The sequence below is a fragment of the Canis aureus genome, chromosome 1 (assembly GCF_053574225.1).
Source record: "Canis aureus isolate CA01 chromosome 1, VMU_Caureus_v.1.0, whole genome shotgun sequence".
Taxonomy (NCBI): Eukaryota; Metazoa; Chordata; class Mammalia; order Carnivora; family Canidae; genus Canis; species Canis aureus.
The window spans coordinates 54,406,059-54,420,418 of record NC_135611.1 but is presented as its reverse complement, the minus strand read 5'-3'; the positions used below and the strand labels follow the sequence as shown (position 1 = coordinate 54,420,418).

At 50.6% G+C, this 14,360-nt stretch overlaps 1 protein-coding gene across 2 annotated transcripts in view; it reads left to right on the top strand.

Annotated features, from left to right (window-relative positions):
- PDE10A (phosphodiesterase 10A) overlaps window positions 1-14,360 on the top strand; it is a 590,722-nt gene that overhangs the window by 111,497 nt on the left and 464,865 nt on the right. The window lies entirely within an intron of this gene.

The following is a 14,360-nucleotide window of genomic DNA, read 5'->3' as shown; positions in this document are numbered from 1 at the left end:
AAGTTGTCCTGATGCTAATGAACATAACTATTAACGTTTCCATAAAGGTAGAGCCGAGCACATACAGCCGTCCGTCAAACAGCACGTCCGAGAAGTCAACAGTTTAACAAACTCCCTGGCAATTTTTATACTGAGGCTTGGGACGCACTGCTCTGCCCAGTGGTGCGGGTTTTATCACGCTGTTATTTCTTTAATGTAATTATTTTCACCCTCCTTAAATTATGATTAAAGAGTAAAACCAAGGGCAGTCCGGGTGGCTCAGCGGTTTAGCCCCACCTTCAGCCCAGGGTGTCATCCTGGAGATCTGGGATCGAGTCCGTGGAGCCTGCTTCTCCCGCTGCCTGTGTCTCTGCCTCTCTCTGTGAGTGTGTGTGTCTCTCATGAATAAATACATAAAATCTTTAAAAATATATATAAAGAGTAAAACCAAGAATCGGGTATTATAGTGAAAGAGAATGAAGTTTATGGGTCAAACTGAAAGTTATTCCCATCGTGCCTTCTGGTTTGAAAACATTCTGAACTTTTAAGTTAAGTTTAAATCAAGAACTTCAAATTCTAGCCTTATGGTAACTCATGACATTTCCAAACTCAGGTTCAATTAGAGGGCGTTAGATATCTTATGTTCATTTTTGCAAATGGGAAATGGAGTGACTCGGAATACCTTAGTTGCTCCCTGTAAAATTGCACTGATTAGCAATTTGCATATTATACAACCACTTCTCCTGAGCTCTTAATGATGAGTTTGCCTGGGAAGGCCTCCCCCACCCCATGCTGCCACAGAACCTGCCCCTGGACTCAGCCGGGTCAGCTGCCCCCAGCCTCCACTCTGCTCCCCCCTTTCAGTGTTCTGAGGCCCTTTGACCTTGCCTGTGACCTTCGGGTGGATGACTTTCAACTCCCAGCTCAGACTCCGGTCCCTTCCAGCCTTCCAGGCCCCAATACAAAGGGCCTATTGGCTTTTCCAGCAGAATGATCTAGTTGGAGAAACTCAAGCTCACACTCCAACGAAGGTCAGCTTTGTGGCCTCGTGTGCTGCATCCCGTGGGAGACTCCTCTCCGCTTCCCACCCAGCACTCCCCCCTTTGCAGCCGCCTGCCCTGGTGGCCTGGGACCTGCCTCGGCCTCTGCCCCCCAGGTACAGGCCCACATCAACCCTCTTGCTGGGATTTCTTCATCTGTGGAGCTCCATGAAGCCATGATGGGTTCTCCAAGTACCAACATGACCCTCTACTCCCTGAGAAGTCCTTCCGTGACCTCCCTGCTGGTCCAGGACAAAGCTCGTGGCTTTCTCTCCATGTCTCTTCATGCCCTCGTGCCCTGCCAATTCCCCTTCCTGAGGAGAAATCCTCTCCTCTTCTGGGCCACTCCATTTGCCTTCTCTGATGTGAGTCTTGGCTCTTTACATCCTGATCAGAAGTGCCCTGGACTGGGCCTCCATTCTTTCTCAGAATCCTCTTCATCTTTTCAGAGCCACTCTTGAGCTCCATGACCTCTTCCTACCCCAAACTCCTTCAAGCTCATCTGTCCTGCCCCCACCCCGCTGGGCACTGGGGTTTGATAAAGCCTCTGTGGGGTAGGGTCTTTTCAAGTGTGCATCTGGGGGTGGCCCCACCCTGTCCCGTGCTTTCACAAGGGCTGGCCCAGCAGGGACTCAGGCACCTCCAAGGAGAACCTGTATTTGGTGTGCCCAGCTCCACATCAAAAAATCTCTCCAACCTTCCCAGCAACCTTTGAGGTAGATCCGGTTTTACTGAGGAAGCAATCCAACCTTAGGGAAGTAGAATGAACTGTGTGAGGTTAGCGTGAGGCCACTAAGTGGAGAGTGGAAAGAGGAGAAGGTGGACATCCTAGCTGCATATATCACAGCATCTCAGAAGCTTGCGTCTGGCCCCTTTCATGGCTAGCTTGCTGTGCGCGCACAGGCAAGTTGCCTCACCTCTCTGTGCTCCGTAAGATGGTGATGAGGATAAAGAGAAACGATCAGGCCAAGTGCTTAGTGCATCCTTGGGCCCTAGTGAATGCTGGATACATCTGAGCTAACTCTACCGAAGTGACACTGTCGCATACTGCTCACCATGAGTGGCCTTGGTGACTTTCCAAAGTAAACTCCCCTTCAGTCTGTCACTCATTCTAACTCAGAGAGTTGAGGTAGGTGGATGTTTCTGGGGCTGCCTGCACGTTGGATTTAAATTTGAATGCTTACATTCTTTAGCATATGCAAAGCATTAGCAGCCAAGCCCCTCATAATGGTAATTACAGGGGTTCTAATGGGTACATTGGTGGCATTAAATGGCTCCTTTAATGGAAGGCTTGCGGGTTACATCACTAGACTCAGTTGAAAATAGGGTGATCAACGTTGTCATCTCTCCCTCTGAATTACCTGGCTTATGTCTGCTTGATTGATTGTGACAATTTTAACATTTTAAAAAATGTGTAACGTTATCTTTCAGGGTTTTAATGTGTCAAAGAGAAGCACACTAAGATTTTGTTTAGATTAAGCTATCAAGTCTATATAATTTCAGGGGGGGAAAGGACCATTGTTATACTATACAAGTTCACTTTCTTAAGCACATCTGTAAAATCCTTTTCAGATGGTGCACATGTTGTTCTTTTTTTTTTTCTCTGCCCCCTTACCACAGTTTCTCTAAAGTAGCTACACGGAGGTAGGGATACATCCTACCTGTGCAGCATCCTGCAGGAGACTCCTCTCCGCTTCCCACCCAGCACTCCCGCTTTTGGCAGCTGCCCGCCCTGGTGGCCTGGGACCTGCCTCGGCCTCTGCCCCCCAGGTACAGGCCCACATCAACCCTCTTGCTGGGATTTCTTCATCTGTGGAGGTGAGGTCACAGTGGAGTAGGGATATCACTTGGCAATTCAGGTTGAGCGAAATCCCGGCAGGGCTGAAGAACTCTTGCCATAATTTACAACATGTTCATAGTTAAAATATTTTGTATTTCATGTTCTGATTACCTTCACATGAAAATAAACAAGGATGTAACTGTTTGCACCTTCCCTGGACAAACATGCACTGAAGCCCTGCTCTGCTGCGGCCACTGAAATAGTAAGATGGTGTGGCTCCATGGCTCCCTGGCTTCGTGGCTTCCTAGTAGCCCCTTTGCAGCTTTTGACTGACTGAATACTTCCTCTCAAGCAAGAACCCTGAAGCTTAAAAAAAAAAAAAAAAAAAAAAAAACTGAAGCTGTCTTGGGTGAAGAAACCCCACGAGAACAGATTTCTGCCTCCTGGGCCATCCTCCACATGGAGCACTAAGTAGAGTCAGTGAACCCCCACCTGCCAGAGGGATGCCTTGGGTCATCCATGTCCAGACGGGAGGTGTAGGCCTTCCCATCAAATTCTCGTAGAGTTCAAAGACAGGTAGCAAGGGTCACCTCACCTGGCCAGGGCTAATCTAAATGCCTGCTGCTTGGGATTAATGAGGAAGGGGCATTCATCCCTGTGCTCAGGCTGGCCTGAGGTCTACCAAGGACACTCTGAAGTCAGCAGACAACAGCCACCAGCCTGGGCCAGCCCTTTGGCTGGTCTCAGCCATCCCCCCCCCCGGGGGGGGCAGTGGACAGAGTGGAATGAGCACCAGAGGCTCTCTGGGGGGCCCATCCTGTTCTCTGCTCTGTAATCAATGCATTGATTTCCACTCATGAGTTAAAAAACAAGACAAGGGACGCCTGGGTGGCACAGAGGTTGAGCCTCTGCCTTTGGCTCAGGGCATGATCCTGGGGATTGGAATCGAGCCCCACATTAGGCTCCTTGCGGGTAGCCAGCTTCTCCCTCTGTCTATGTCTATGTCTCTGCCTCTCTCAGTCTCTCTCTCTTTCTCATGAATAAATAAATAAAATCTTAAACAAAAAACAAAACAAAACAAAACAAAAAACCAAGATGACATTTGGGTTTTGCAATGGTAACAATCCAGAAGGAAATTGATTGCCAAACATAAATTGGAGAAGCAGCTATTCAAAGTCCTTAAATTAAATTGACTGATACCTACTGTTTGCGAAGTACCGTGCTATGATGCCCACTCTACAAACACGAATAAAACATACTGGTTTTAAACCATCAAACAGAACTGAAACTTGAATTCCTTACTAAAGAAGAGTATAGAGAAGTATTCCTCCTAGATATTAAGTTCTGGAAGGGCAGTTTCCAAAGTGGGAGGCTCTCACACGACAGATGCTCAAGAGCCCTGATTAGCGAGTGAGAAGAAAGTCTGAGAATATTTCCAAATAGTCTTTTTTGTGTTACCCTTGTTGAATTCTGATTTTAGTGCATATTTTATAATGCATGTTCTCTGTTAGTATATTGGTCCTTTCTTCTGTATCTAATTTGTAAAAAAAAAAAAAAAAAAAAATCAGAGTGGTTTAAACTTCTTTTGCTGGTAGGAATGGGGACTCCATCACTGAGGGCAGTCTGCTCCTGAGTGTGCTGGAGAAGCAGATGTGCCCATGCAGGACTCACAGCGATGCTGGAGGCCCCACATCCTGCATCCTGCTCCATGACCTGTGAGCCTCCTACTGGCCATGTCCTCCTACTGCTGCTCTTAGGTGCATAGTTGCTGGTTCTTCTATGTTAATGACTACAAGTCACTGTTGAGGAGGAGGGTAAATAAGTAGTATTGGGGTGGGAAGGGAGGATCAGCTCTAGAATGGCCCCAAGGGAATTCCTGCCAAGCAAAAGAAAACATCCATGCCTCCCAATGCTCCATTCTTGGTGGATGGTGGGTCCTGGGCTACAGACAACCACACCCTGTCTGATTAGAAGCACCCATGATACGTGCTGGGGAGACATGGGATGGGGGAGTGGAGGAAGGAAGGAAGAGAAGAGGAGGAGGAAGGAGGGAAGGACAGTGAGGGGGAAGGTGATAGGGGAGAAACTTAGAGGAGCAGGGGCTGGGGAGCCACCCGGACTCCCATTCTGCACTCAGGTGGGAGTGTCTGCTCCGCTTTCAGAGTCGTTGAGACCCTACGGACCAGGGACTGGAAGCAAGCAGAAGTCAGGGAGGTCAGCCAACCTATTGAAAATTGGGTTAGAAGAAAATATAGCTCATTTACATGTTTATGTGTCTTTTTTTCCCCCCTCCATTTCTAAGACTCAGAGAGTCTGGACCACTCCTTGACGGAGGTGGGGGACATTTGCCATGGCAATCAATTTCTCATTTCAAGTTTGAGATAAACATGATGGTTCTTAAGGAATGTCTTCATAATTTATTGCGCAGCTAGGGTATTATCATTCCTGAAGCTCCTTGCACAAAGTCACTATTTAAAGCACGAAGGACTATGACTATTAACTCATGAATCCCAATGACATCCTTGTGGGGAAGGTAGGTGTCGAAAGTGACTCATTCAAGGCCGCGTTAGCGAGTCGGTGGTAGAGTCTGGCATGTGAAGGGAGAAAGAGCTTCTGAACTTGTTCGAGGCTTCCTTTTCACTGAACCAGTCCTCCTAAACTAGGAAAGGTTTTCCCAGCCTGGAAAATCTGTGGACAGCCACACATGTCACATGTTTTCATTCATTCTGGGCTTCTTATTTGCAAGCAATAGGAGCCAACTCAGAAGCAAAGAAAGGAGCTTATTTTTAAAGTATCACAGGGCATCTCAGGAAGCAGGCCCAGATAAGGGACAGCTGCAGAGGGAAGAGGGGTGTCTAAACCACAGGCAGCGCCAGCCTGGACCTCGGGCACCCCAGGTGCTGCAGAATAAATCCTAGGCTCTGCCCTTCTGTGTCGGTCATTCAATGTCGCAGAAGAAACAGTTGACTGAGTTGACATAGCTCAGGTCTGCAAACTAGAAAAGCAAAACCACGAAAGACATTTGAAAAGCATCAGCCATCTCCCATGGGCTGGGCGTGGGGTAGTGGGAGGGCTGCAGGGGCAAGGATGCGGTTGGGTTCTCCTAGGCTCAGACACAAGCGAAGGAGGCAAACTGAGAAGGGAACTTTAGGCTCATAAGGGCAGTCTCCCTAGAGACAGATGCTGGGTCGGGAGGCGTGGTGGGCTTCCTGGAGGAGGCGAGATCTGATCTAGGTCTTAAGGGTACATGGGAACTTCACCATGCGGAAGAGGAAGGAAATGCTGAAGGAAGGAAGGGGGCATGGCCAAGGGCACACAGAAAGCAAGGAACGGGTGAGCTTTGCTGCGTGACTGAAATGTAATTCGTAGAACAGGTGGCAGAAGAGGTGAGCCAGGACTGGGACAGGAAGTCCCCTGAGCTGTGCTGGAGACCTTAGGCTTGTCCTGGGAGGGAGGGGACATAAAAAAAAACACCGGCGTGAGAATCTGATGGAGTTTCTCGCACTGTCCTTGGGGGCCGTGTGGGGAAGTTGGGGTACTGGCAGTGCTTCCTTCAGTTCATCCTGTTTTGCTGGGGTTCCGGCCTTTGCACCTGCTGTTCCTTTCTTCAGAGACACCTGTCCGTGGCTGTGCCCAGCTGCCTTGCTCTGCTCTGCAGGAGAGGGAGGGGATGGAGCAGCCTGAGGGCCAGAAATCACGCCCTGAGGCTGGACGCTCTGGCAGACAAGGCTGTACCTCTTCTTTCCACCTGTTATAACGCTCTGCACTCAGCGCCAACTTCGCGAACCTTCCCAGAACATGAACTTGAAAAAAGAGCGAACCAAATTTCAAGGGTAGATTCATAGTCTCTTACTCAGAACTCAGTACCTGAATTCTGAATGCCTTGCACTCTTTTCTCTAACCTCGAAGGTAGTAAAACCACGATGCTGACTCTCAACTGTTCTGGGAACCAAATATGCAGACCTACCCCGGCCTGGATCCTGTCCAGGTCCCTGCTCTCGCTCCTCTGGGTGGGTCACTGACATGGATCATGCGTCACATCATAATTTCAGGTTGAATTTCTTGAAGAACCACCAGGTTTAATTTCTCCACATCCCCACCAACCCTTTTTATCTCCTTTCTTTTTTTTCTTTTCTTTTCTTCTCTTTTTTCTTTCTTTCTTTCTTTCTTTCTTTCTTTCTTTCTTTCTTTCTTTCTTTCTTTCTTTCTTTCTTTTTCTGTCTTCTGTCTTTCAACAACAGCCATCCTAGTGGGTGTGCACTGATGTCCAGTTGTGTTTCCCTGTTTGTTTTTTCCCTCCTGGGGCTTCTCAACTCACTCTCGGCTTTCCTTCCTGCGATCTAATTCACTGGCACTTTGCAGCCGTCCTCTGCCGGGTGTGTGCAGTCCTGTCCTGTCCCGGAGCTGGCACTCGCCGACCTTCACGGGCACAGCGTCCCCGGCGCTCCAGCTTCAGACCTCCCAGGACTGTGTGCCTCAGATGCCACGGTCTCATGGCTTCTTGTAAGTGTCTGATGGCCCTGGAAGCACCAGGCCCTTGAAGGCAGCAAGGTGGCTGTCATCACTTGCATGTCCCCAGGGCCCCGTGCTCAGCCTCAGGCACTAAGTGGATACTTCTCAAGCGTTTGTTAATTCTCAGACTGAATGGTGGCATAAAGAACAAAGCGGCCACCCTTCATCCCTGTCATCTGCTGGCCCTCTGTCCTGGAATTCTGTCCTCTGTTGTCCCACCTACCTCCACCTTGGCCTCTGCTCCGGGTTCCCCTCCTTCAAAAAGCCCAGTCTCAGTATCCACTCCGAGTTCATCTTTTCCTCCTGGGAAGAGCATCCAGCCCACGTGGCAGCTCACAGAAGAATGGGGCCCCGTGCACACGTGTGGCAGTTCGGTCTAGAACCATCTTCCAGCCCAGAGCTCATCCTTCCCATTACGCTTCCTCTCCTTTTCTTCCTACCTTGAAATTTCACCACCTGGAATGTGTGACCTGGGTCTAGCACCGTCCCAGCCAACACTGGAAGGAGACCTGTGTCAGATGTTAATGCTTAACCCCAGTGTGGGCAGCTGATAACTTGGTATCTCCCGATGAATTTATACGACACTTACTTAGGGGAGTCAGGCAGATACAGATTCTCTATAAATAAACAGGGTATATCTCTTTATTTCATTCAAATTTGGGGCTCTGGTCCATGCACTGAACATGGCAAAATATAACTTATTTGGAAATAACTCTCATGACCATTTTTCTGTCACTTAAAACTGACTAGTGTTTATTGCTTGCATTAATTAATTTGTTCCTTGGACAGATCTTTACAGGCCTTGCCCCACACCAGGAGCTGGGAGTCAGCCATGAGCAAGAAGACTCGTCCTGGGGCAGGGACAGGTGTGAATAAACATCTCGCCAGTGAGCATGACAAGGGCAGAGTGATTTGTGGATCTGAGCTGAAGCAAGGTCAGGAAAGCCTTCTTGGAGGAAGGGGTGCTTGAGTGAAATCTGAAGGAAGAATAGAGAAGCGAACGAGGTTCCAGGCAGAGGAACTGCAAATTTCCACCAGTGAGATGTGGGATGGTGAATGTAGGGTTGGCAGAGGCCGATGTGGCTGGGGCACAGGCCCAGGGGACAGTGATGTAACTGGAGCCTGGAGAGAATGCCTTCACCAGACCTGAAACCTGGCACAGTGAATTTTAATCCTGAGCCTCAAAACAAAGGGAAGCCCCTGGGGGCTTTTTGCTACAAGGGTGGTTATAATAGGATCAGATTTCCATCAGGGAAAACCTACTCTGGCTGCAGCTTGGAGGGCAGATTGGAGGGAATAAGCAGGCTTGGAAGAGTCTGGAAGAGAAACGACAGAGCCTGGACCAGGCTGATGCTAGTAGGGGTCAGAAGTAGATGGAGTTGAGAGGTTTAGAGAGTGAAGCCGACTGGACTCAGTGCAGGATTCCGTGTGGGGGATGGGGTTACAGCTTGTCCAGCTGGATGGGTGACACCCCCAGAGAGGGGTCGGTGGAGGGCAGGGGTGGACTCTGGGTTTGGTGTCCTTGGACCTGAGGTGTGTTTGAGAAATCCCAGGGGAGATGGACCTTGCTGGCATTCAGAGGAGAGGTCTAGATTAAAGCAGCAGCCGACATTGGGGGTGCAGAGCCTGCACAGGAAGGTTGGGGGGTGAGGCAGCCTTGAAGCAGCCTGAGGCACTGGTAATGAAGGGGATCACCTAAAAGGTCTAGGGAGATGAGGACTTGCATTAAATTTGGAACAAGAGCCGAGTCTGCAGTGGAAGGGGACAGAAGCCAGACTGTTGTGGGTCAAATGGTGCATGGACAGTGAGGAGCATCCCTCGCTCTGAGTGAGAAGCATGAGTCCCAGGAGCGGCACATGGGCTTCCTGGCAGGTAGAAGGCAGGAGGTCGGATCCACAGGGTGCGCCTGGAAGAAGAGGAGCTCTCTCTCCTTTAATTTAATAGAAGGAAAGAAGAACAGATGGGGATAAAGAGCTATGGGAGGGGGAAGTGAGATCATCTGATGGTCTGAGGGAGTAGGGGTGAGCAGGATGAAAGAAGTCAGACTTGCAGACAGTGGACAAGAAAGTAGTCCCGAGGGAGCACCATCAATGGTGCTGGTTTCCGAAACTGTGATCACAAGTACAGGCTGGTACCAGGCTTCCGTCACAGCTTTGCTTCAGCCCTCCTTGACCCCCCTGTGCTGAGTCAGAGGAAGCAGACCTGGGGTCCTCTTGGGGTAGGGAATTTGCCAGGGGATGATACAGTCACGGGGAGGCGCAGCATTGGACATCCTGGCCATGGATCCAACCCGCATAAGAAGGCAGGCGTAGAAGAGGGAGGGCCAAAGGGTTAGGACCCAGTAAGAGAAGAGGTGAGCTCACGTTGATTCGCAGGGACACGGGGAGTCAGAGTCTCAGCTGACCAACTTCTGGCATCGGGAGAGGGTTGGGGGTCTGGTCTTGGGCTTGAACATGGCCAGTGCCCAACCTGCATCCTAACTCCCCGTTGCTGGCATCCTCAAAAGGACCTGCCAGCAACCAACAGTTTAAGTGCTTACTTCTTGAGAGGGTGGGACCACTCGGTAACTCGAATTCAAGGGAAGCCGAGCTGCCCCCTTCCTTGTTTCTGGTTGATCCCAGCCCATGCCAGTGTCCCCTTCAGGTGGCTGCTGCGGAGACGCTCATCTCCAGAACGGGGGTGATGCTGACAGTCTGTGTAGTCTGTGCGACTTTGTGTATCTTTTTAGCACTTAACACAGTGTCCCAGCCATCTGACCCTCTCATGAGCAGATCCCCTTGTTTATTTCCCGGCAGGCTGAGACCAAGTTGAGAGAGGGTGTTGGCAGGGACTTCAGGGAACAAATGACCTGAGGACCCCACAGTCACGGGACACAGTGCAAAGAGGGGCTGCTGGGGCCGGCCCAAGGCCAGGTCTGTCTGCGTGTCTGCTCCCCCCTGAGGACAAGGAGGCCGCGTTGTGCTGTTGACCCAGACACAGTGTGCCTGGTGGGAAGTGTATCCATCGGGATCCAGCCAAGGAAGCAGAAGGAGAAAATTCAAATAAACACGTGCACGTGTGCATAGACAGGGATGTATTGCTGGGGCCTGACTTACGCAATTGTCGGGCTGGATAAGCCAATCCCAAGGCCCAGGCAGGGGTCAGGAAGGGAAGATGAAGAGCCGGCTGGAACAGTGTGCATGGGGGCTTTGGAGCCTGTGACCCGAGGAGGTCTGGTCCTCTTCAAAGGGCTCATCTGATTAGGCCGGATCCACTCCAGTTAATCTCCCTTTTGATTAACTTCAAGTCAACCAGGGAGGGCCCTTAATCACATCTATGAAATCCCTTCGTGTCAGCACCTAGATTAGTGATTGAGTAACTGGAGATGGTAGTTTGGCCTAGCCAAGTTGACGCCGACCCAAAGTGGCTTAAAAGACGAAGGGCAGTTGGAGGCTCAGAGAACTGCCAAGTGCAAAGGCAACGTGGGCTTCTGGGGAGCTCCTTCAGAGCTGGAGCACATCCCTCGGCTGCTCCCTTGCTCCTCCCGCCTCCCTGGGTAGATTTGTCCTCAGCTCTGCTGCCCTGGTGGGGGCAGAAGCTCCAGCCCTCAGAGCCATGCAGCACAGTCTGCAGGGAGTCCCGTCTAACCAGGGACATCGCCATCCTCCCGTGAGAGTGGAAGCATGTTTTATTGTTTAAAGGATACTGAGTTCCTACTGGGTGAGGTGGGCTTTGACACATACTTCCTCCTCTCATTCCCACACCAACTCTGCTTAAGTGGCTTGTAACCCCCACTCTGTAGACAAGGAGACAGAGGAGAGTTTCACTGGCCTGCCTGACATCATGTGGGTTGGCAGGAACACCAGTAGAATCGGGACTCAGTTCCAAATCCACCCAAGGACCCACTTCGTGGTACCACGTGTTATCCAGAGCAGCTTAGATATTCCTGAAGCCATACGTATTGAATTAAAACAAATTACCTTGAAAGTGGTGGTTGACCAGGGCTGGGGGCAAAGGGGTATTGAGAAGTGACTCCAGTGGGTATGAGATTTCTTTTCAACCCATGGAAAAGTTCTGGAATTACTGGTGATAGGTGTGTAATATACTCAAAACCACTGAATTGTATACTTTAAAGGAGGAATTTCATGCTGTGTGAAGTATGGCTCAAAAAAAAAAAAAGTAAAAATATTATGTAAAAAAAAACAACCCTGAATTATCTTATTTAAAGAGTAACAGGGGTCAAAAAAATCATAGAAAACAGTAGTTGATGTTCATCATTTCCAAGCTTAAATTCATTTAGACCAAAAGCCTTCCATTAATGGGGGTTTTTAGTAGCTACAGGAAATGATGAGTAGGGTGGTATGATGCTTTATTTTTAGGATGATATGATTTTAACATGAAAAAATATTTGCTCGAAAGGTTTCTGTGAGTTTATAAATTGTTTTGTGATGGTACTTGAACCCCCCAATTAGAGTAACTCTGGGCCTTGTGCTAGAACTCCGGGCAGAAGGAAGCCTGGCTACTGGGACGGTCTCTGACCGACTTCCAGTCACTTCTTTTACACACGAGTGATGGAGGCCATGCCTGCACCAATGGACTCCCCAGAGGAATAATGTCTAATCTCCTATGTTAGATATTATTCACAACCCATGAGGTAACCTGGATCCATCCATTTTTCTAAAATAACCTCTAGTAGCAAAGGTTTACTTACATTTTCACATGAAACACTTGGGCGCAAGGTTAACCACAGAACCCACAGAGATTGTGATGCAGCAAGTGAAGGAATGTTTGAAAACAGAGAAAGGAAGAAAGATAATACATAAAAAGGAGATTTTCCAATTAAGAATACACACCACTGTAAGTCTGTGGCCTTCTGTGGCTCTCCAAATAACTATCTCAGAACTACAGCCTGTGGGTGCTAGGTACCCCCTTAGTGAAAATCTTCCTGACAGTATTTTGGTTCCCTGGGCCTTCGGTTGCCTTCTTCGGGGTTTCCGTTACTCTGAAGCTCTGGAGAACGTGCAGGTCCTCCTGTGAGGGATGAGTTTCCACACCCCTCTACCCCTGCCTGCACCCCACTTTCACGAAGCTTCCAGAAGGCATTATGTTCCTGACGGCTGAGCAAGACCAGAGAGTCCCATTTCCAATGCTGGGCCTGGGACCCTGATGACAGTGGACAGTCGCGGCCCTGTGGCATGGTTCTCTCAGTGACCCGTCTGGTATGCAAGTGAGGTCAGTTTGAAAGTGATACAGAGACTGGTCAGTGCGGCTAAGAAGAGCTGCCACGTCGGGGGCGTGGAGCTCACGGAGCGCAAGGGGCTCATCCTGTGTTTTCAGCGGCTGGGACAGGCCCTGGAGAGGTGACGTGCCAGCCTGGGAGGGTCGGAGCTGCACCAGGTGGACGCAGCAGGTGTGAGATCCTTGCCTCTTGGAACAGAAGAGACTGAAATTCCTCGGAAACGAGTGACTTGCTCAGCGGGACCTCGTGCGGGGACGTGGTGCGGGAGGACCCTGGGCAGGACATGCTCACCAGCCCTACAGCCCTGCAGCTCTGGGCCGGAGCTGTGCACGGGCAGAGAGAAGGGGGAAGCCTCTGGAACTGGGCGAGTGGCTCGAGGCGGGAGGCAAGACTGGTGTTTCCCCAACAGGGAGGAGGCCACTTTGCAGAATCAAGTGCCCCTGTGAGAGAGGAGCCTGTCCAGGGGGCGGCACAGCCCTGGGTTAGGCCACAGTGCACCAAATCCCTACCATTTGACTATATTTTGTCCTACAAAGTTGCAATTTGGTGTAGTTCAGCTGAGTGTTTGGGGCAGGCGGACAGCTGGGTTCTACCTCTTTCTTTAGAGGAAGCTCTCAAAGGTTTTCATTCTTCGGAGTCACCCTGGAGTCTTCGTCCTTAAGAGGTCACACTTGAGGAGAGTACTCCCCACCTGGCCCTGCCCTTCCTCCCTCTTCATTCCTTCCCTGATCTGAGCAGGCTCTCCCTCTCCCCCTCCCTCATTTCCTTTCCCTTTCCTCCCCTCCTTCTTTCTTCTTCTGCCCCTCCCCTCCCATCCCTCCCCTTCCCCTCCTTCTCCTCCTGTATCACTTGCCTGCTCCTGCTGCCCTGGTGCCCTCCTCCAGGCACCTGCTCCCCAGGTGCCTTCTGCTCCAGGTGTGTCTGCTCATGCACCCCAGGGTCAGAGGGCAGAGTCCTCATGCTGGTTCTGTAGGCAAGAGCAGGGAAGCCTTCCCTGGGAGGTGGTGGGAAGCCAGACCCAGGTTCTGCAGTGAGGTTTCCCTGGGGCTCTGTGGTGTCCAAGCACTTAGATCCACGGGGGAAGAAGGATGCTGGTTGCAGCAAAGTTCCAGCAAAGTCGCAGCTAATCCCATCCTTGGCTTTGCTGCAGGGTTGGTGTGCCTATGCATGGTGCACGATGCACAGTGGCTGGAGCGAGACAGGAGATGAGGGTATGAAACAAAATGCCTGGACAGTGACCAGTGGAGCGGGGACCAGGGCATCCTAGATGAGTCACACCTACCCAAGTCCCCTTCCTTATGGGGACACCCTGAGGCATTGGGGGAAGAAGTGCAAAGAAAAATGAGAGTCCAGAAAGAAAGTTTCATTCTCAGAATTGTAGAGCATGTTCCAGCACAAAGTCTGTGGGGATGGGGGTACAGGATGGGCTCCCGGGATTTGATGCTGTAATGGCTGGCTTAGCCCCTGGCAGGTATGTCCTAGAAGCTCTGCGACTGAGGACATCTCCTGCTCTCCCCCCCTCCCCCCCACCAGCCTCAGCCAGGCTCCCTCCCTCTGAGATCTGCCTTCCGCCTGGGCCTGGTGGAGTCATGGCCACCACAGCATTCAGATTTTAAACTGCATGGGAGGAGGTAACCCAGAGCATGTAGGGGTTACAGATGACGTTTTGTCACTACAAGATGTCTCAGCACACGCTCCCAGAAAGCCTCCTGAAAGTCTACTCCTCCCACTTCACCCCAGGGTGGAGCAGGTCAGCCAGCTGACTAGGCTGCTGATGAGCTGGGTGACCCGACTCCATTCACATCTCCTCACTAGAGCGGCCCACACTGAG